Below are 22636 nucleotides of genomic sequence, written 5' to 3'. Positions count from 1 at the left end.
CAGGATGTCGTTCTTGATCCTGTACTCATGGCACTTCCTAACACGTAATCCTAGAAGTCAGAGAACAGTGAATTAGCATTTCTAACCTCCAGCTCCTTCAACACTCTTCACCTGTGTTTCTTCAAGACCTACTACAGTGGCATCTCAGTTGAAATAGGGCCCTTAAGTTTCTTCCCTAATAATAATGAAATGATTTATTTCATACTCATTTTCATTTATCCTCATGTACTCAAGTTTATACACCAGATTTTTCCCAGCTCAATCAAATCTTTCCTGGTCCACCAAAAATCATGTCTGAATTCTTAATCTCCAGCTTTGCCAGGTCACCCTGGAGCTTGTCTCTCACTCAATTGGCTCATCCGAAAACAGAGGTGGTGTAACTTTGTTGGAAACTGGTGCCACAAGACAACTATTGGCTATCATGATAATAGATTATAGTTATTCTAGAAATTTGGATGGTACTGCTATTGAAAATCAAGTTTGCATATACATCTGAATGTATTTGCATACACAAATGAACATGAATATAAGAACATAGAATCATAGAATCAAAGAATGGGTTGAAAAGGGCCATACTGATCATCTAGTTTCAACCCCCCTGCTATGTGCAGGGTTGCCAACCAGTAGACCAGGCTGCCCAGAGCCACATCCAGCCTGGCCTTGTATGCCTCCAGGGATGAGGCATCTACAACATCCTTGGGCAGTCTGTTCCAGTGTGTCACCACCCTCTGTGTGAAAAATACATGAAATTAAAGTGAAATGAATTTAGATTTTTCTCCCAAATAGCAGAGTTGGCCTTATTATTTTAATGAGTGTTTTCTCCCCAGTTGGAATTCCCTTCTTCCAGTATTGTACTTGCTGCTATGGCAAGGGTACTCAATGCATAGCTTCAGTAAAGATCGTATCTCATACTGGAGAGACCCACTAATCCTTAAAACATAATTCTCAGATGTTCCCTGTTGTACAATGCACTTTTTTCCCTCTCTCACCTCATCTCCAGCAATAGTAGTAAACTGTCCTACATCAGCTGTCATTTACCCAGTAGAAAAATGTGGGCAGAGAACTGTTTCCATTTAGTCTCTGCAGATTCAGTGTGCAGCAATGAAAAGCTTTCTTTCTTGCTGTGCCAAAGTTCTCAACTTTGCTGATTCACTTCAGTTTGCTTGAGGATCAACATTTGAATTTTTACCTCCTGCCTACATTATTCACTTGGTACTCAGCCGGATCTAGGAGTGGAAGGATGATGGCTGGTTTGTACAGGCCAAGTTTTGTTTAGGGACCAGCATAGTCAGCTCTTTTGATTCTTAAGAATCTGCTATGATCTGCTGTGTTGCCTTTATTTTTTATCAGTTTTTTGTTTGTTTGTTTGTTTGTTTTTTCCTTTAAGTGTATGCATTGTCATCAGTGAGTGATGAGAATGAAACTATAAGCTCTCTGAAAGTCAGAAGCCACATAAATAGGATCCATTTTGTATGATTTTGATGCTAATTCAGTTTTTTTTAGTGTACCAGGCACACAATCTTCAAATACTTTTACTTTGGTAGCCTTAGTAATTCCAATTTTAACTGTGCTGATAGTGGTTCACATGTAGGTATGATCCTTAATCCTAGAGCTGGTGTGATTCATCACCAAATGACTATCACTTCCATGCTGGCAGTTGCAAAACAATTTCCTTGTAAAAGCTGGATTCTCTACTGGTTCCTTGAGAAACATATCGGACCATTTCTCCGGTTCATTACAACAATCCGAAGACTCAATGTCTAAAAATTAAACTACAAACTTCTAAGTGATTCTTACGGCCTCTCCTGTTCTTTTTTGCATTACATACAAATACGTGTGTCCACCATGTGACTGCTTTTTCCAGTGAAATGATACAATTACGTTTTTATTTTTATTTTTTTTATGTTAAAAACAAGCACGAGGCTCTATGATACTATTTGCAGTAGGAATGACCCATAATTATTAAAATGTTTCCACCCAGTGGCCCCAAACGTTCTTCACTGGCTTAAAAATCAAGCTGAAATTGGAAATGAAAGGAAACAAAAAGGTCTTTCATTACTGCCTGATGGATTCTGAAATGCTAGAAAATAATGGAGTCATATTTTAAAGATTTTATCTCCAGCGGCAATGCTGGGAAATTATCACTTGGTGCAGGCAGTGGGAGTGTAGGAACAGTAAACTGAAAAATCAGGGAAATCCCATTATATTTGTGACAATTAGCAACATTGCACATTATTTTTAAAAATCTCACTGGGTGGGTGTTCGTCTGCCAGGTGTTGCACTGTACAGAGAAAAGAACCGTGCTCATATCAGTCAGCTCTTAGAAGTATGGGTTTGTGCAATGTGAAAGTCTGCCTTGGGAAGTCATGCGGAGTGTAAGGAAAAGCCCAGCCTGCAAATCCTGAGCTTCAGTATTTCAAGGAGGTGTTCATATTGTGCATACATCTTGGGTAGCCTGTGGTAGGTGGCACAGCCTCCTTCCCTTGTTTGCCCACGTGCTGAGCAGGTAACAGCTAAAACAGCAAAGCATGATGGAGCAGATCTAAGCCAGGTGCTATGAGGCTTCCCTGATATGCTGGTGACTACTGCAGCAGGAGGCAAGAGGAGGTAGAGGGAGGGGGCAGAAGGAGGTTTGTTTGTTTCTTCATGCCTGGAAAACATGTGTGGCTGTCAGGGATGATGTGTTTTCATGACACTCGAGCTGCCTCTCAGACACCATCTTTTATCAGGAAGATGTTTGCATGGAGAGACAGCCTCTTCATAGAAACTCAGCTGAGCATTTCTGTACAAACACTCAGAGGACTTGACTCTTTTCCCCCTCCCCCCCCCCCCCCCCCCTCCAAAGAACCTTTTGCCCATATTTCCGTATTTTTATTTTCTTCTGAAGGCTGAGAAATGCCTCTGGAATGCGCTTGCTTGCTCTCCTTTCGCAGGCCAGCACTCCCAGTGATGTATTAATTAGCTGGAGCACTGCACACTAACAAGCAACTGCAGGCTGATCTCGTTAAACATTAATGCGTAACTAGAAAAGCAAGAGCTGTTAGAGATACGCCACTCAATGTCATCCGTGTCCAAATGCAAAAAACGTCAGGGACTGAGCTACTGGTGCTTGTGTTTCCAGAGGGAGTGAGAAAGGCCAGGCAGAGCTGATCCCTTTCACAGCCTCAACAGGAAACACCTCAACCACAGATGGGTTTCCACATTCCTAGGATCTCCTTCAGCATCGATCCCCACTATTTACCACCAAGCAGTCTCCTCTCACAGAGATGGATCTGCAAGCCTCCTTTTTACAGTCTTTTTTCCATGTCTTGTTTCTAGTGGTTAGGCCTGAAAACTAGCACAGGTCTACCTCTTTAGCTGCTATTTAACCATAAGCAAATGGTTTAAGCCAAAGTTTTCAAACAAGAAAGTTTCAAGTCACGCAGTTACACACCAGTGGAGCTATCCAAATTAGAGGTTGTCTCAATTATTATGGACCTTGCTGGATATCTGAGGCAGCTCCATTTGAAAATATTGACCTCATCACAATTTTGCTTCAGCTGACCCTTGGAGGAACTTGTTAGGATGACTCTTTGAATTATGAGTCTTGGCTATTACTGGAAAAATATCTCATCTAGTACATGAGAAAGCTTGAGAATGTTTGTTTATTCATTAACTATCTGGAGACATCAAATGTGGAAGGAGTAGGAACCTTCTGCCCTGGAAGGCCTGCTCCTACTTTGATTCAAGCATGTATAGTCACAGACTGGCTTTGCGTGAGCAGTTGCTGATAGCACTTGTAACCTTTAATTTACATGGGCAAAAAGGGATTTTGTATGTGTTGTCTTAAGAACTGTACATGCAAATCAACCACAGAGTTTTGCATGAAGTTTTATGCCTCGCGTTGCAAAGAGCTGCCTGGCATGGCCATCATATTATGGGATATATTTCAGGATCTGCTGCAGACAAACCAGCCTTCTAACTTACTTTCTACCTCCACCTTCTCTCTAACATAACGATATTAGACAAACCTGCCAGTACTTTTCCTTACCCTCTGATTGTTTGCATTATGCAACCTGATTGCAATTGATAATTCATTAATCATTTCCTATCACAGTTAATATTTACCCTGCTTGCTACTGTGCAGCTGGAGTGATGGGAGGGGCGGGAGCAGGGAGACGAAAGAGACAGTCAGAGAAGTACAGAACATATCAGAAAACCAAGTCTTCGGAACCAGCCTTTTTTTCTTTTTTTTTTCTTTTTTTTTCTTCTTCTTTTTTTTCTTTTCTCCCTCTAATGTTTCCACAGTGCTGCCACCAGCAGTTCATGAGGGCTTGTTTTCATTTTCCAAAGCCTCATGTTCCTTGGTTGTCATTGTAGCAACTTCAGCTCTACAGAGAAGGGTTTTCCTGTGTTTTCTCTGGACCTGCAAGTGCTGCATTTTGCTGCCTGGGGAAGTGAAAGTGAAAGGGTTACTGCTGCCCACTCGGGATTTTGTTGCTGTTGGGGATTTTTTTGTCTCCTTGTGTGATGCTTCCTCAGTCTGCTTAAAAGCCACCTGGCTTGATTTCCCCCCTAATGGCACTGAGACTGGAACTGAAGCTGTCTTTGCTGCCTGGTCCCCCTCCTTCCCGTTCTTCAGACATTATGTCACCCTGCTCAGGGTGGCTTGCTGACTCCAGCCTTGTCCCCTGGGGACAGAAAACCAGGTTCCCTTCCCTGTGGCAGCAGTGCCCACATTTAAGAAGCTGCAGTGCTGAGCTGTGACTGCATTAGTTCTGCTACATTAGAACAGAAGCAAAGAGCTTAATTTAATTCACTGGCCTGTATGTTGACACCTGAGGTACACTAATTCACTGCAAGTATTCTCAGTGAAGCCAGGCTCTTTAGTGTTCAGATCTTCCTTTTTCCCAAGAGCTGAATCTTGCAAAGCGAACATTCATTTCATAGGAGTGGAGAAAAATACCTCCTTGCAAGGATCACCATAGGTCAGGATGACTCACTTTTACCAGTGTCCACAAGGGATGGAAGATCACGTGCCTCTTTTTTTCTTTGAAATACATAAATTGATCTCCATCCTCTCATTTTATGATTAGCAGCATCAGTAAAAAAGAAAGTTCATTCGTAGTGACATATAATTGGTCATAAAATATTTATCCACCACAAGCTGTGTTTGTACATAGTTCAAGGGCTCTGAGCCTATCAGATGCTTCAGCCTGGTCTGTATTAGCAAGTGCTAGGATCAAGCCCTGTAGCAGCATTTACTTTGCTGTAACTTCCAAGAACCAAACCTTGCCTATGTTGTTTGTGCATGAAGACCCATTAGGCTAAATTAATCCCTAGGGTATATGTACAGACTTCAACAGAGTGTTATCAGGGATAAATTAAGCTTATTGATTTTTAATGAGTCTCTTACCTGAATAATGAAAATAGAGTTTCTATTCTGTTCCATGCTATTGTTTTTCTGTATGTAAACATCACCTGCTTGGCCCCTGAATTTTTAAACCTGGAAATTTTGCATTTCTTGAAGGATTAGAAAACAAACTCATTTTTCTCCTTCAAATTCCTTATGGCATCTACGTGATCTATTCAGTGTCATTACACAGTGGGATATAGTTCCCAGAATTTCCACATCTCCAAGCATCCATTTTGGAAAAAAAAAAAAAAAAAAAAAGATTGCCAGAAACAAAATTTCAGGCTTCATATTTTAAAGCTGATCTTCTCGTCAGGAGAGTATCTACATATAAGGGGTTTTCCCAGTGATAATGTGTTTCTAGAGAAATCATTTTGATGTGACTTCATCTTCTGAACTGATCTAGCTGAGATAGTCTTTGCCTTGCAGTTCCATGTCAATAATTTCTATCACCATCCCATCCTCTGAACCCTCTGATGGGTCTTTTGGAGTTTCGTGCATCCCCAACAGGCGTGCCCATGGACCAGCTGGTTGGTGGCATGGCTTTTGAGGAAACGTTAGTGAGAAGCGATGAATTCTGTACTTTGCCCTGGAAGAGTGCGACACGGCTGATCCCAGAAATGGGATCATGCCAAGTATGCAGAAAGAGTCAGATGCACTGGAAGCAGCTTCTCTCTGTTGCATCAGTGCTCCTGGTGATCATGGGAGGAGAGGGAAAGGCAAGCTTCTCTGTTTTGAGTGAAAGCCTTGAACAAGTCTCAAACAGCAACACTTTTGAGTTCTTCGTCTGCATTTTTTATAAAGAGCAAGGATCACATTTGCAAGGTGAATTCTGATGCTTTCATTGTGATCTTTGTTGTAGCAGCTGATTTTAACTTGTCTTCCAGGGGCTGTTTCTCCTCCAGCTGCTGCCCAGCAGCAGTTGTTTAAAACCCTCAGATAGTTATCAGGTGGTAGTAGCCTTTAGTTAATAGCTGGTTGGATTGGCATTAATCATTGGTATAAATGGCAACGTGTGCATAGCCCTGAATCATCATTTGGTGTCTCTGAATGTACTTTGTCAAGGGAAGAAAGATGTGTTTTTACTCAGAAATGTTGGCAGAAACTCTCTGTGCCCTTCTAGCACATGCAGTGAAGGTCAAGGGAGTGAACACAAACAGTGCTAACTCCAAGTCTAAACTTGTACTCTAAAACATTTCTTGAAATGTGTCTCTTGTAAAGGACTCTCTATTTATTTGTTCTCTTTGATATATTTTTGTCATTTTCACTAAAAAGACAGTGTGCATAGTAATACAGATGGATGGATGGGTCTTTTGGAGCTGGTAGCTCCGATGAGAATTCCTCTCTCCTCCCTATTCTTGCTTTCAGATCTGTGCCTCTCACTTCTCTTTGCCTTAGTAATCGCTTTGATTCCTGCATTTCCCTGGGCTGTGGTTGGCAGTCATGATTTTTGAGTTCTTTGTCATTGCTATGCCACCTGTGGCATTTCATTAAAATACTGAAAAGAAACCTAGAGTATGTTAATTGGAATTTTGCTTTGGAAAATCAAGTAGGAATATTTATATGGTGTAGAGCGAAAGTCACTGAGTAATAGAGAACACAAGATGTACATTTTTTACAGGCTTTAGTGTCACATTTTCAATGCTACGCTTCTTTTTCATACACACATCTTCCTTGCCAGAAAGCTCTACAAAACCCTCCACCAACTCTGCCACCAGCAGCAAAGATAAGGAATGCTCCGATGCAGAAACATACCCTAAAAAGGGAAAGGCCAGTATTTCCTCGCCGTGAAGCTTAAGGCCTTTAAACTCACCCCTGGACAAGAAGAATCAGTGTCTTTTAAAAATGCCGTGGTGTTATATAGCAGACCATTCAATTATGCTAACAGCCGTATATTTTCTATTCAAAACTGTGCTGCTTTGTGTATAAACACACAGAGGTTTTGTAGCTGTATATGTCCAGATTTTTGACATGCGTAGGTGGAGCTCGCGTAGGAAAGCCTATTCGGGAGTTAGTAGCAGCTGCCCTAATGGAATACTATTGACTTGAGTTACATCAGGCACTAAATATAGATCAGGCAGCAATGTACACAGCTCTGTGTCTGACAGCCAGGACAGAATGTGCCACTCGATAGACGGACATTGGACGCTGTTTCTGTGCAGATGCTCTTTTAGGTCAGGAATTGCTCTTTTACTCTTCCGACCCCTTACAAGACAGCAAAAATCTTGCCACCAGTCTCCATGGGCTATAGGTCCAGAGCCTGGGAGGAGATATGGGGCTGATCTGTACACAGGTTTATTGCTGACGCCTGTTGGCATATCTGTCCCCACATCAATGATATTGTGCTAATTTATTTCCATTGGAGCTGATTGCTGAGGCACATTGATACTTGAGGTATTTTGCTGTTGGTGTTCTTCTTTCTACATCTCCTCTACTCCCTCACTCCATTAAAGTTTCTTGCGTGCTGCTTAATGTTTGAGACAACAGAAGGGAGGATTTGTTGTAGCTGTCCTCTTTCCAAGTAGCCTACAACCAAAGAAGAAAATGCAGAAGCATGGCCACCTGGAGAGCTCTGCACAGGACCCACTGCTGTAGAAGTCAGTGAAAAAAATGGTGAAAATGAGCGAATAAAACACAGGTGCTACTTGAAGTCCCACTGTGAGTTGCTGTTCACTCTGCCGGAGCCACACTTTTGAAGACAAAATCTGCATTTCCAACAGTGTTCTGCAGAAACCCTTTTCCAACCTGGACAAAAAGACAGTCCATGTGCACTATGTGTGCACTCAACAGGAGGGTCTATCCCTCTTCTCACATTCATACAGAAGGAGCAGTCACCTTTGAGGCTTTTTCTCTGTTCTCCAGTGCTGGACAAGCATTTTGTGAGAGCCTGGCACAGAACTGAGCCTGCTCTTGCTATTGCTGTGAATGAGGATGAAGCCTTCAGAGGTAATTGGATTTGAATCTTTTTTTTTTTTTTCTTTCGACTTTCCAGCCTTGACTGCTATTTTTAAGACAGGAGAGCACTAGTGTTGCTCATCCTGACAGGCTCTGTTGAGCAGTGTAGCAGGGTTACAGTGCATCTCAGCACAGAGACGTTAAGGAACTCTGAAGATTTGGCAAGCCGTGAGGATGCCGAAGGCAATGCCCAAGGTGCCCAGAAGTTCAGACAGCCTTTTATTTTCCTCCCTGGGAAGGAAAGCCCAAGGCTCTTGTATCATAGAAAGTGACAGTTTTGAAGTGAAGCAGACTTGATTGTCCAAATGCACCAGATTTGTGATTCTTTGGGAGAAAGGAGTGTGCATATCCCCTTGCAGCTGTGTGCTCCTGTGGATTTTAATCTGATCTGTAGCTAATGTGCATAGATGGACTTGTTTGGTGTCCCAAATGATTTACGGATGCAAAGGCCATTAAAGTAAACCTTTTCCCATCATTGACGCTAACTTTCACCAGAACACAAGCCATAAAGCATCATCTAGTCATATGTGCTAGTGGTTAATAGGAACCAATATATTTTTATGAAAAATTAGGACCTTTATACTGAGGTCCTAATGCTCCTCCAACATCACAAGACATGGGAATGGTCCCTGTTCTGGGACTGTTTGCTTTCTCCTTTACCATCTGTTATAGTTCTAGAATAATTTACCTTTGCTTTCTCTTATTTGCCATCCTTCCATATGAGCATATAACCAAACAAACTCTGACTATGTGTGAAAGGACTGTGTGTGATTCCTCTTGGTAATTCTTAGCTATGGCCCATTTATGATGCTCTGAGCATTAGAGATTATGTATTTTTGACACCTGCTTCTCATCGCTTGCCGAAAAAAAGTGCACGTCCCCTTCCAGGTTAGACATTGGACAATCAATTTTGGTTTAGAGCATGAGGAGTGAAGCAGAATGAGTGCCTTGTCCTCTTGGATTTATAGTGCAGGAGACAGGTCACAACCCTTAGCCACTCTAAAAATGATCTATACTACAGAGGCCTGGAGGACAAATCTGAAATATATTTCCTAATGTGTCTCAGATCAAACTGGGATGCAAATATTGTGCAAGCCTGAGCTTGTCGTGCAAGCTTCTATTTAACATCTTTATTAATGATCTTGATGAGGGGATTGAGTGCATACTCAGTAAGTTTGCAGATGACACCAAGTTGGGAAGGAATGCTGATCTGTCTGAGGGGAGAAAGGCATTATAGAGTGACCTGGATAGACTGGATCGATGGGCCAAGGTTAACTGTATGAGTTTCAATTGGGCCAAGTGTTGGGTCCTGCATTTTGGTCACAACAACTCCAGACAAGCCTACAGGCTGGAAAGCTGCCTGATGGAAAGGGACCTTGGTGTACTGATGGACAGTCAGCTGAATATGAGCCAGCAGTGTGCCCGGGTGACCAAGAAGGCCAATGGCATCCTGACTTGTATCAGGAATGGTGTGGTGAGCAGGACTAGGGAAGTCATCCTGCCCCTGTACTCGGCACTGGTGAGGCCTCACCTTGAGTACTGTGTTCAGTTTTGGACACCTCACTACAGAAGGGACATGGAGGTGCTGGAACAGGTCCAAAGAAGGGCAACAAGGCTGGTGAAGGGCTTGGAGAATATGACCTACGTGGAGTAACTGAAGGAACTGGGTCTGTTTAGTCTGGGGAGAAGGAGGCTGAAGGGAGACCTTATTGCCCTCTTCCAATATTTGAAAGGTGCTTACAGCGAGAGCAGGGTTGGTCTCTTCTCACTGGTGACAGGTGACAGGATGAAGGGAAATGGCCTCAAGTTGCACCAGGGTAAGTTTAGGTTGGATATCAGGAAAAACTTCTTTACAGAAAGGGTTGTTAAACACTGGACTAGGCTCCCCAGGGAAGTGGTTGAGTTATCATCCCTGGATGTGTTTAAAAATCGTGTGGATGTGGTTCTCAGGGACATGATTTAGTGGCAGGTTGTTAGAGTTAGGGTAGTATGGTTAGGTTGTGGTTGGACTTTAAGATCTTTTCCAACCTGAGTGATTCTTTGATGCTATGACTCTAAGCACCATGCATTAAGAAAGGTATGAACAGGAAAGATATCATCTCTTGGAAGCTGATACTGCACAGAAAGTGGGGATTGATAGTCCCAAATACCATTGTATTTGCTGATCCCATTGGATCCAGCTCCCCTCTCTATACTGACTTTTATAAGAGGAGAAAGACATGTGATTCTCCTTCACTGATATTATGCTCAATGAGCACTCTTTCAGCATCACAGAAAGGGACTAGGAGTTTCATCAGTGCAAGGCTCTGTGCCATCCTCCACCCTGGCATCACTGGAACATCACTGCTAGCTCCACTACCAATGCTGGGCCTCCAGCTGAGCCTTGCAAGCGATTCCTCTTTGCTCCTTAAGCCAGCTTTTTTTCATGTCTGCTCAACCAGCTGTATCAAGGCCCACTTTCAACCACCAAACATGGTTTTTGAGTCACTTAGTTCAGAAGCAAAATCCTCCTCCAAGAGCTGAAGTCAGGCTGCAGGGAGCCTTGCTGGGACTTTCTAGTCAGACTGCTGGAGAGAGCGAGCCCTGCTCCCTGCATATGTGTTGGGGTGACCTTAAGTACTGCGACCCATCTGTAAGTCCTCCAAGGGTTAAAAGGTATTGAACACAGGGCATCAAGCATCTTTAGCTCTTGCTGAAATCATGTGGCCCTTGCAAGCACCAAGCCCTGTCAGGACTGACCTTCTCATGCCCCAACCCAACATTTTGTGGGATAACAGTGATAACCTCTGGGTTGGACTTTTTCTTCCACATGGAAGCAGGGAAAACACAAATTAGACAATGAATCAAAGAAAATAAAGTGAAAAGTTTGAATTTGTTACTAGACACAGACTGTCTTACTGCTTGCTTTTTTCAGCTGTCCTGAAACATAAGAAAGTATTACAAAGAGTCTTTTCCTTGCTGAAGTTGTGCTTATCCTGTGATCTGTATTTCTTTCCCCATCTCTCTAATGTTGCTCTTAACATCCTGTTATCAAAGACCTTCAGAAGAGACCTGCAGATCTTGGCTCTCATATTCACTTGAATTTCAGTGAAAGGATTACATTTGAGTTTCTAGGAATTGCCAGAGACAGTTTAAGGCAGGGAAAAAGAAAAAAAAAGGGGGGGGGGGGGGGGGGGGGGGGAGGAAAAAAAAAATAACACTAAGGACATCCCTCCCCCCCCAAGTCTTCTAAGGCTTTTTTCTCTACATGTGGTGTAACATTTTCAGAAGTGCTTGGCATAGCTACTGCTGAAGGAAACAGTAAAAATCTCATGTTGCCAAGGGCTGGGAGTGGGGACACTACTGAATATCCCACTCTTTTCTTCCTCTTTCAAAACCTAACCCTTCGGCAAGATTATTTAATAGAGATTTCTTAACTTGTGTCAACACCCTTCACCAAAACGATGGCTGGATATAAAGCTTGTAGTTACATCCTCTGCTATTCCCACCAACACACACAAACTCTTTTTCTTTTCCTCTCCCATTTCCATTCACACTGGCACCCTCAGCCTCAGGCATTTTGGAAAGAAAAAGAGGAAAGTATTGGCTGCAAACCCCATTCTAGAAGAAAAGGGACAAGAAAGAGGCTTGAACAGGGACCTGTGGGTGCTGCTGGTGTCACTAGGATCCTTTTGTAGTTGCATTCTGACATCTACAATCTGACTTCCTCATCTCATCCTCCTTTTGTCTTCTTTTTCCACTGATTCTCTTCTTCGATGACCCCACTGTTAAACTAGGCTGAACAGAACCAAGATGTCAGGGAATAGCAGAATAGCAAAAGACTTATGTCCGTCACGGTGCTCATCTTACTTCAGCATTGCATCCCAGCCCTTCATTCTGCTTACTTTATCCATTCAGGGTGCACGCTGTAAGGTTCTCTGCAAGTTTTTATTGCACCTTGCTCAAAAGGACATTGTATTGCCTTTAGACAACTGTGTAACAGGAAGAGCATTAGTAAAAATTAAGTTATGATCTTGCTGTTTTCTTGTGGGTTGCTTTACAGATTATGTGCTGAAAATCTTTCCCCGACAACTGCAAAACCATTGCAGTTCAGAAGGGCTTTCCCAGTCTTAAGCAGTGGGCACACTGCTATAACAGATATAAATCTGGAAAGAGCTGAAGCATACCCAGTATACAGAAATATCTGTGGCCTGCAGACTGATGCAATACTAATACTGAGATGTTCCAGATGCCCCTTAATGGTTAGAGCACCCTTAATGTTCTACAGCTGCTCTGCTTTGGAATAGCTCTTGTTGCCGAATTCCTTCATGAATAAAAGCAAGGGTGATTGTTTAACGCTCAGAGAGAAACCAAATATTGCAAGTGAAAGCATAAGAAGGAAGAGGTTGTGAATCACAGTCCACTTCTATTTAATGTTTCATTATTATTTTTCCTTCTCTGTGTGACCAGTTGTTATTTTTTTTCAAGCAGCCCGTGCTCACATTCCTCCAATGCTCAGAATTAAATAAACAGAGCAGATCCTCCACAAAAAAGCTCCTCAACATTGTGTTCCCACTTTTAAATGTGTGGGCCGTGGATACACAGCCTTTGTATCCATTTGCCGTCATTTCTACTTTCCATGTTTGGCTTACCCAAGAGCAAAGATCTGGTGCCAGGATTTCTGTTGGCTGAAACAAGGGTGAAGATTTGGCCTGATAGAAATCAGTGGCAAAGCTCCCAGCGCCGAGTAGAAGAGCAGTCTGTGATTTGGAGTGCTTGGAGGATGTACACAAAGCCATCATACAGAGCAATATAATTGTGGCCATTCGGCGGATGCTAGAGATCAACAAGCTAGCAGCTATAAATAGCAGCAATTTCTGCTGATTCCTATTTCTGTTATTTAAGCCACTACTGAAAATCAATGCCACTCCTGCCTTTCAGGATAGGTAAAAGTACGTTGCCTGCTCTCCCAGAGCAGAACTTGAGCATTTTGTTATCTTAGATTAAATATTATCCTCCTAACTATGCCGTTGTGTTGGTGTGCTTAATATTTTCCACACGTACACACCAAACCTTTTAACATGTTAATGGATTTGTTTGCTTGTCAAGGAAAATTTTGCCCCCTGCAATGACAGCTTCAACTCTCACTGCAAAAGGGCAAGGCAGGCAGTTGCTCAATGGCCAGGCACAACACGCTTCTCCCGGCAGTAAAGGCTGCAGACTCACGTCAGGTGCCTTGCCACTCTGATCCACGGCACTGGTTTAATCATGTTAATGCGCTGTCTAATTATGATAAACACTGCATATTATTCAAATTAAAAATGTATATTGCCATTCACGTCGTCAGTCTGCAGACGTTTTTATGCATTAGTGTTTTCTAAGCTGAATGCCCTCTGGTAGGCACTGGAGGCTGTGCATCACTCCATTAGCTAAAATGAGAGATGGACGATCATGTGCAGTAGCTGTCTGACTTGGAAAGTGTTCAGCTTGGCATGTTGATGGGAGAAAAATGGTTTCTCCGAAGCAAAACTGTCCCTGAAGAATCCTCTGCAGAAGTAGCCCTATCACCTTCCTCTGTAACAGGGCAACTGTGGCACGTGGAGCCTTTGTTGTGTGCGCCTGCCAGGACTTGCTCCCACCTTGATAAAGATGAGATTTTCCCTATCTACAGCTGAGCAGGGAGCTACGGGCTATCAGTTTGAAAGTGAGGCGGCAGTCCTTCCCCACGTGCTGTTCACCACCCTGTTTTTCTCAGCCCTTAGGTGTGTTTCACCAGAACCAAGGGGTTTCCTCTGTAGCTGAAAATAACCCAACCCTATTTGCGGTGCTGGCAGACCTGCAATTACATATCAAGGATGCCTAATTAGACACAAGAGTTCCTGAGATGGACTCAAGCTGGAATGTATTTCGCTAAATTGAGATCTGCAGTTCCTCTTTGTGTGGGATCATTGGGATCATATCCTTATAAGCTGGATCCAGTAACAGTGTCAATAAATAAACTTTTGATTTTGCAGTTTTGTCAACAGTAAGAAAAGAAGCAAACACTACAACAGCAATACTATTGTATTGCTTCTCTGTGCTATCAGATATATGGTGAGTCTTCTCTTCAAGGAGTTAAGATTATGTTCCAACCATTCCATATGATATATATTTTAAAAAGATTTGTTTGGATATTTCAGCACCTTCTACATCTTTATATCATAGCTGTGGGTTACAGAGGAAACTACTGTGAAAGCATCGAAGTATTTTACAGAGCTGCTAAGCAGGTGGACAATCCGGGAAAGGCTGAGCAATATAAAGTGTTATCAGTAAAGAGCTGGATTTTACTGGCAGATTTTTTTTATTATTATTTTTACTTTTAATGTCTTCGGAAACGGGAGCCTTGCATACACTTGACTCCACAGTTATGTACTTGGGCCCATAAAATTCTATCTTTCTCATTGTATTAGGCATTTATAGTTTCCTTTGAGGAGGTTTCTTTTTTCCTTTTCTCTCAGGGATGCAAGGGTAGATGCTTAGACGTGTATATTTAGTGTGCTCTATTATTCTTTTGATTGCCTCCCCATGCTTCATTCACTATGGTTCAAGCTGGAAAATTACAGTGGAAAAGACTTCAGTGCCATGGGATTTAATTCTTTTAGGGAACAGAAAGAGTTCCTTGAGACAAATTATATTATGTTTCAACTATCCCAGGTCATTTGTTTGTTTGTTTTCCCCTGTTTGATTTGTTTCAACTTCTGGGAATGGTTCCCAGTAACCACCCTCACATAGAACTGGACAAGACAGGAGGAGCTAAAGAAAGGATTTTAAGATGTGCTAATGCAGTCTGAATTTTAGCTCTGCAATTATCCTGTTCTAGTTTTGAAATGATTAGGAACTGAGTATTTCGTATGGATATATATAGGAAATGGCTGTTCTTTGAGGGAACACAGGTCATAGGCAGGTGTGAGTGGTGAGACATACACTGTGCATAGGTACTGGTTTGTATACAAAGTTTCAAGAAGTGAGGAAGGAGGAGAAAACTCTCTGGGTGGTTTTACTTGATCATTTGTCATAGATAATCAAGGTCAGAGCTGATAGCTTGTAAGTAGCCTGTTGGCTGTTGTGTTTATATCCCACCTGAATTTAAAAGATACTGAACGCATTGAGAAATCAATTACTTGGTCGTACTCAACAAATCTGATTCAATATCTAGATCACTCACTGATAGCAGTTCTGCTAATCCAGTTGAATCTGTGCTGGTTGCTTTGAATTATTATAGCAAGTATTTTTTATATTGAATTGTCTTAAAAATGGATGTGGAGAAGGGGCTCAGAATAGACAAGAAACTTAGGAAACATGCAGATGTTGGAACAGACCCATAGGAGGACCACGAGGATGCTCTGAGGGCTGGAGCTCCTCTCCTGTGAATACAGGCTGAGGGAGAGGGCTTGTTCAATCTGGAGAAGAGAAGGCTCTGGGGAGACCTTATTGCAGACTCCCAGCGTCTGAAGGAAGCTTAGAAACAGGAGAGGGACTGACTTTTTGCACAGGCAAATAGTGATAGCACAAGAGGGAATGGTTTTAAAGGAAAAGAAGGGAGATTTAGATTAGATATTAGGAAGATTTTTCTATTATTATTATTTTTATTTTATTTTTTTTTTACTCAGAGAATGGTGAGGCACTGGAACAGCTTGCCCAGATAAATTGTGAGTGCTCCATCTCTGGAGATGTTCGAGGCCAGGCTGGATGGGTCCCTGGGGAGCCTGATCTGGTGGGGGGCAGCCAGCCAACAGTAGGGTTTTGAAGCTGGGTGAGCTTTAAGGTCCTTTCCAATCCAATCCATTCTATGATTAAATGGCACAAGAAAAGTGCTGAGTAACACTGTGAAGTTCGGACAAGGAGACAAAAGTTGCTGCCCAAAAAAGTAAATGAAAGTGTTCGCTGATGAAGTGAGTGTTCATGCTGGGTACAGACTTTGTGCAGAGCAGAGAGAATAAGGTCACTGGAGCTGCTCCAGCCCTAAACTGAATGAGACTGCTCCCTTTGCTGCATTTCCCAGGGGAAAGGGGAAAGGAAAAGAGATCCTTCCATGTGCTTAATGCACTTCTTTGGGGTTCTGCTCCAGTGCATTACATCCAGATCTCCACCACTTTGGAAAAAGCATGGCTTCAGAAATTTTTTAGCCCCATGGTAGGAAATATATGTGGATGTTCTACCTGATGTCCTAGCAAAAGCTCTGTGTATGAAGTGCTTTTTTTACCTGCTGGAGGAGAGGTTTCCACTGGTGCCCATGGAAGGAGTTTCTCAGCAACCCCTCTCACACCTTGAACTATGATGTTGTATTTGGAAAATAGGGTTGCAAGACCATGAGAGCCCTCCCCCCTTTTGCTCCCCATTCTGAGAAAAAAAATGACCAGCCAGGCACTAAAGCATATGGGGCAGACGCTAGCAGGATGCCCCTATCCACCACTATTAACTCTGAGCTCCTCCATCAGCCATAGATTCTTTACTATTTTCCCCCTTCCTCTGTCCTGTATTCATGATTGATATGAGTTCCCAAAGCTCCTCTTGGCTTTTTCTGCCCAGGAACATGGGGCCATTTTGAAGGCAGACAAAAAAGGGGACTCTATGATACTACTGTGCAACACTGGGGCTGGCACTTTTTTTCTTTTTTCTTTTTTTTTCCTAGAGAACAGGCTGTAAATTTTAGCCATCTCCTGTAGAAAAAAGCTGGATCCTTAGACACACTTGAGTGCTTGGTGGAGTGCTGAGGTTCTGTTTGATTGTGTAGTACTTTTTAGAATAGATACGGCTAAGAGCTATCCATTACTGTGTAAACAGGGCATGCAGGAGACAGGTCCCTCACTCTCTTCTCACCTTTGTCTCAAGCCTATCACCTCTCTCTTAAGCCAGCTGCCTTAATCCACTCAAAGGGACCAATGACACTGATGCTGTGAAAGGCACCTGAACACTAACATAGAAGAAAAAAACCCACAGCATAGGAATAGAGGTGTCCATCCATGGATATTATGCATGGCTTTTTCCAGGAAGCTGTTAGGATTATGCCATAGTCTGGAAGGAAGCAAAGCCATTAAAATGGAGATACTGAGCTATGTGGCTGACATGATGGGTATACACAATAACTGTAGTGAAAATCTGGGGAAAAAAATATCACTGAAGATGAATCTGAACTGTCATTCAAACAGGGAGAACAGGGAATGCCTGGAATCCACATGTCCTGATTTGACTCTGACCCAAAGATAAATGTTGCATTCAACCTTTTGTAATGAGAAACATGCGAGATGAAAAAACAGAAATGAGAACTTGGTGGACATAAAAACTGTTTGGTAGCATCCTGTGGTGCTTGGGGAGGGGAAGAAGAGGACAGCAGACCCAGGGACGGACAGCAGGTGGGGATGTCAATGCCACCTTACTCTGGTTGGGTTTCTGTAGCATCCCCACTGGTCCCTCACCTCCATGGGGTCTTTGGCAAAGAAGACCTTCTCTACATAGAGGTCTTTGCTATTTCATCTCTTTTGGGGTGTATGTGGTTTGTTTTGATTTCCAGAGGTGGCAGAGCATGGCCTGAAGACTTAATATTTCTTGAGTTTGGTTTCAGAACCAGCGTCCCTACTTTCTGAGATTTTTGGGAGGTGAAGGGAAGTGATAATGTGGGGGGCAAAAACAAAAGAAAACAAGTATGTATATTGGAAATTTGGCTCAGAGCATTTATGGGGAGAAAAGAAGTCACTAAAGAGCTGCCTGCACTTCTAGCCTGTGCCGAGAGAAAAGCTTCTTGGTGTAGCAAAAGCAGCAGCACAAAATCCCCTCCAGACGGTGCCTCGGTCTCCAGGAATAATAGATGGTGTTTTTACAACCTCTCAGAGGCCTGTTCCTGGGTAGATGGTGAAAGGCAATACCTCAGGACCACTGGGTTACAGGAGGTTGTAAAATTGCTCCTCCCTATACATATATTTTTTAACAGTGCTTTTGCTGAGGAGTGTTACCTCTCTCTCTCTCACTGTTTTTTGTTTGTTTCATTTTTTTTTTAATTGCTCTTTCCGTTGGTCTTTTTTTAAATTTATTTATTTTTCTTCCCCCCCCCTCCCTATCTTCCTATTTTCACTTTGACCTATCAAACCGTAAGTCTTATTTCAAGCTGACAAGGAGGTGTTAAATGACTGTCTGGGCCACCAATTTAGGGGAATTGATGATCTTTGGGACTTCCTCTCTGATGGGTCAAATGATAATGTTGCCCTTTAGGTTAAATTCATACATTACATAGGGGAAACTGGGAACTTTCTCTGAACTCAGGGCCAGTGGGATGCAGACCAACTTTGGTTGTAAACAATCATTAATAAGCTGATTTTGAAGAGGATGATGCAAGGATGTGCAGTTTTGGTTTTTTTTCTGTCTCTTTTTATCACATTCTTTTCCCCTAACTTCCTGTGCCATCCTTCAGGCAGCCATTTTCTGTTTGTCTTCAGAGAACCCATACATGAAAATCTTGGTCCTAAAATAGATGTAGATATAGATAGGTATAGATAGATACAGATATGGCTTCAGATATAGATGCAAATATAAATAAATATATACCTATGGCTATTTGTACTCATTTTAGTGTATCCCCTAGCATGAATTGAACAAGAAGCCAAATGCATGAGATTCAAGATGCTTGGACTCTGATTTCTTGGTTTAGCAGACCAGGGCCAATAGAAAATGCCATGCTACTTATTAGTAATAAAAATTTCTGCATTCCACATTTGTTATAGTCCCCTTTCTGCTTCATTTGGTAATCTTTATGTTAGTTCACCTTCCAGCCCCCTGCTTCTTTGTCTCTCCTTTTCTTCACTGTTCTTAAGCCATGTACAAATGATCAGTTATGTTGCCTTTAAAACCAAGTATCTCAATGAACTCAGTAAATGGGAAGAAATAACTCACTCCCCACTTTTTTCTGATTTGCATTCTCTGTGGAAGCATAAACAAATCATTGGCAATATCTATTTATTTCCCCTTGCACCCATGACAAATGAAACTGACAGTATGGGTCTTCAGTCACTAGTGTTTGCAAAATGGTTTAAAACCTACTGAGTCCATTCAGAATAAAGCCTGCAGTCATTATTATGACTATAGATTTTGATAAATACATTGTTAGGTTTTCTTTTTTTTTTTTTTTCCTTTTTTATTTTCTTGGGGGGTAATTGTAGTGATTCTTTAAGTAAAACTACCAGGAATTTTGGCTCACAGATGCAAAGGTTATCTGTATGACTTGGATACAAGCAGAGAAAGAGAAAACTGCCTCAGGGTGCTTACAGCCACTCTTCTACCTTCATTCACTAGTAGCTCAAAGGATCACTTGTATACACCCCATTTTTAGAGCCTGGTAGCCATCTTTGTTCTTGAGGAACAGAAGAAAGCTGCACCTTCAAAGAACAGCACTTAATTACAGGGATGATGACCCTTAGCCTTGGCACAAGTTGAGATAATTGAGGCCCTATACCACTTTAGAAACCCTGGCAATGTTCTCCACAGATCATCCCCCATCTTGGTGGCTGCTGGCTTGGGGTGGCACCTCTTACTACAGCTGTATGGAATAGAGCAATGGCACTAAAATTTTGGGCTATCCTGTCTGTTTTCCAAATGGGACAGGAATACATTTTACAGGAGAGAGTGGCTTTAGTTGGAGACTTTGAGACTGACCTTCTGTAATAATTTGGGTAAATTTACATTTGAATTTATGTCAAAGTGAAGGACTTATCTGCATGTTCATCTAAAATGCATATATCTTTCCCATCCTTGTGCACTAGGCTTGGTTCTTGTCTCTGTCATCAAAAGAGAAATAGAATTGGGTGGGATTTACTCCAAGGATAGACAGGCTCTGTCCATGAAAATGGTGCCTGTCTGTGGGAGATCAAGAGAACCTTGACAGATACTTGAATAGACAGTGATTGAGTTAAGAGGAAAAGAAAAAATATATCTGTGGAAGATATAAGCCCATATTGCTTCCAAATACGTGGCTTGATAATATTTGTAGCAGCCTCACATTTGAGAGCGGTGAGAGGTCCAGAAAGAGAACATCATGTAATTCTTCCTACCACTGTCAGGCCAGGGAGATCCCTCAGATCTCAATGCAAAGTGTAGAGCTGCCATTTAGCACTCACACGTTCATGGCCCAGCAGGGGTGAATTCCTCACGTTGGCACCCCCAGGAGCTCAAATCCCAGCAGATGAGCCCGCTGCAAGATTGCTTGAATGGGGTGAGTGCCTGCCATCTCTGGGATCTGTTTCCAGCACCAAGAGCTGGAGATGTTTCAAAGTGAGACGCAAGCGGTTCTGCATCTTGGACATTTTCAGGAGCTCATAGATGTTTTCCTCATCAAAGTTGTCTTCAGTTTCCTAAGGGATCCTCACAGAACTCAGAATGCAAGAACTTACTGTTTTCTCTTAAAACAATTGAATTTTCTTGTCTTTACATTGTCAAGACTCGGGTACCAATTAATTGCTTGTAAAGATCATGCTGGATTTTTGGGATAACATTAGCACTTACCTCCTAGGGAAGTGAGCCTACTAGCAGGAAATTTATTTGAAAAAATGATTATTCTCATTGCATATAACATTCAATTATTCTGAGTGTGTGCTGGGTTGGTAGGCCGGGCGTATATACTGGATATTTCACCTCCGGTAATTGCCAGCTTTGCATTAGTGCATTTGCACTTTGAGTGTAGACACATCTGACAGTGAAATACTTCTGAAATCTTGCAGTAACACTTGATAGTTGTTTCAGATAAGTAAAGGAAAACATATCTTCCCCTGGTCGTGACAAGGTAGTCAGCAGCTTGCAGTAGATAGGTTGCTACCTGCTCAGAAATGTCCTTCACATCCAGGAGACAGAGGTCACTTACTGCAGGGACTCTGATATTACACAGAACTAAGCAGGAATAAATACTCAACATAGCTTTCCCAGGTATTATTGACACAGTGGTCTTTTACCTTGATTTAAAAAAGATAAATAAACAGAATCACTTTGCTGATCATTAGGTTTTGTTTTCATCTTATTAAGATTTAAATGTAACTCCTTTAAATGCCAGTGACTTGTTTATTTTACTTTGAATTATCATGTCATGGAAACCTACCTTTCATTTTCGGGCGAAGCCTCAAATATCTCAAGATCTTGATTAATAAAATATGAAGAGTTTATGCTATCTGTTTCTCCTGGTTTGAAAGAGAAATTTTCTGTTTCTGAGAAGACAGGTAGCATTGCTAAGAAAATAATTTATTTTTCTCTCTGTGCTAAGGAGCTGGAACAGGGAATAAAATACATGGGCTGAAATCTCAGCTGTGCCAGAGACTTGGTAGATTCAGATGTATATCCTAAAGTCACATCGCATCTGAGACAGTCATTTTAGGTCTTTCTTAGAGAACTTATTGGAGATTGTAGCTTGTTGGCTAGAGTTGTGGACACTCGGATGTCTAAGTTAAATAAAGGAATCCTTCTCTTCAAAATCTGTTCTTTCTCTGAATTTCTGTAAATAGAGGTAACAGTGGATCCTTTCCACCCAACCTTCTATAATCCTCAGGGCTTATCAGTCTCTGTATGTGCCACCCAGTGCAGTGATCCGCTGATCCTTGTACAGGGTATGAGGTGTTGCTTGCATTTTGAATGGTAATAGTATTAAAAATATAATAGTATTACAATATTTTTAAGTCACTATTTCAATAGGAGTTTGTTTCATTGTTTCACGCATGTGCTTTACACAACCCTAAAATCAGATTATCTGAATTTCTGTTTTAAAGAGTTTGGTGCCTCAAACCCACACTATAAAATGAATATTAATATGTAATCAAAATCAAGCAAGGCATCTTGTAAGTACGTCAAGAAATACTAAGAGTAGATGTTTGCATATATGTACAAATATAATGCAAAGAACAAAACAAAGAAATTAGATATATCTTCTAATTCTGATGTGTAAGGTGTTAGGACTCATGTTGTCTAACTTTTTTCCCACTACTGGAAAGACAAATAGAGTTTTATTTATTTTCAAGGGAAATCCAAGGATTTCAAGTAGATGGATGTCTCAAGAAGGTGTGAATTTCAGACAATAAAACCATTCATCGTGATGGCATTATGAGAGGAAAGAAGTTCTGTGGGAAACCTGTACGTTGGGCACCAAAAATGCAAAACGGCAGAACAAAGCTTTCCTCTCACTTTTTCATGGCAGATAGAGAATTGATGGCATGCAGAGGAGCTGTGTTTAATTTGTTTGTTTGCTTTGAACCTGTTCTAATCAAGGACTTTTCCTATGCGATCCCTCTTCCCGCCCAGCAATCC

At 41.9% G+C, this 22636-nt stretch overlaps 1 protein-coding gene across 4 annotated transcripts in view; it reads left to right on the top strand.

The window, feature by feature from the left end:
* SETBP1 (SET binding protein 1) overlaps positions 1-22636 on the top strand; it is a 269348-nt gene that overhangs the window by 70574 nt on the left and 176138 nt on the right. The window contains exon 1 of one of the 4 annotated variants that reach the window (XM_025145238.3): positions 2602-6217. The exons of the other annotated variants lie outside the window; for them this stretch is intronic. The gene's annotated coding sequence lies outside the window, so the exon portion shown is untranslated. Of the gene's footprint in view, positions 1-2601; positions 6218-22636 lie in introns of those variants that run through there. 4 annotated transcript variants of the gene reach the window in all.

The sequence above is a fragment of the Gallus gallus genome, chromosome Z (genome assembly GCF_016699485.2).
Source record: "Gallus gallus isolate bGalGal1 chromosome Z, bGalGal1.mat.broiler.GRCg7b, whole genome shotgun sequence".
NCBI classification, from domain to species: Eukaryota; Metazoa; Chordata; class Aves; order Galliformes; family Phasianidae; genus Gallus; species Gallus gallus.
The sequence above is the reverse complement of the archived record's forward strand: the minus strand, read 5'-3'. Positions and strand labels throughout refer to the sequence as shown.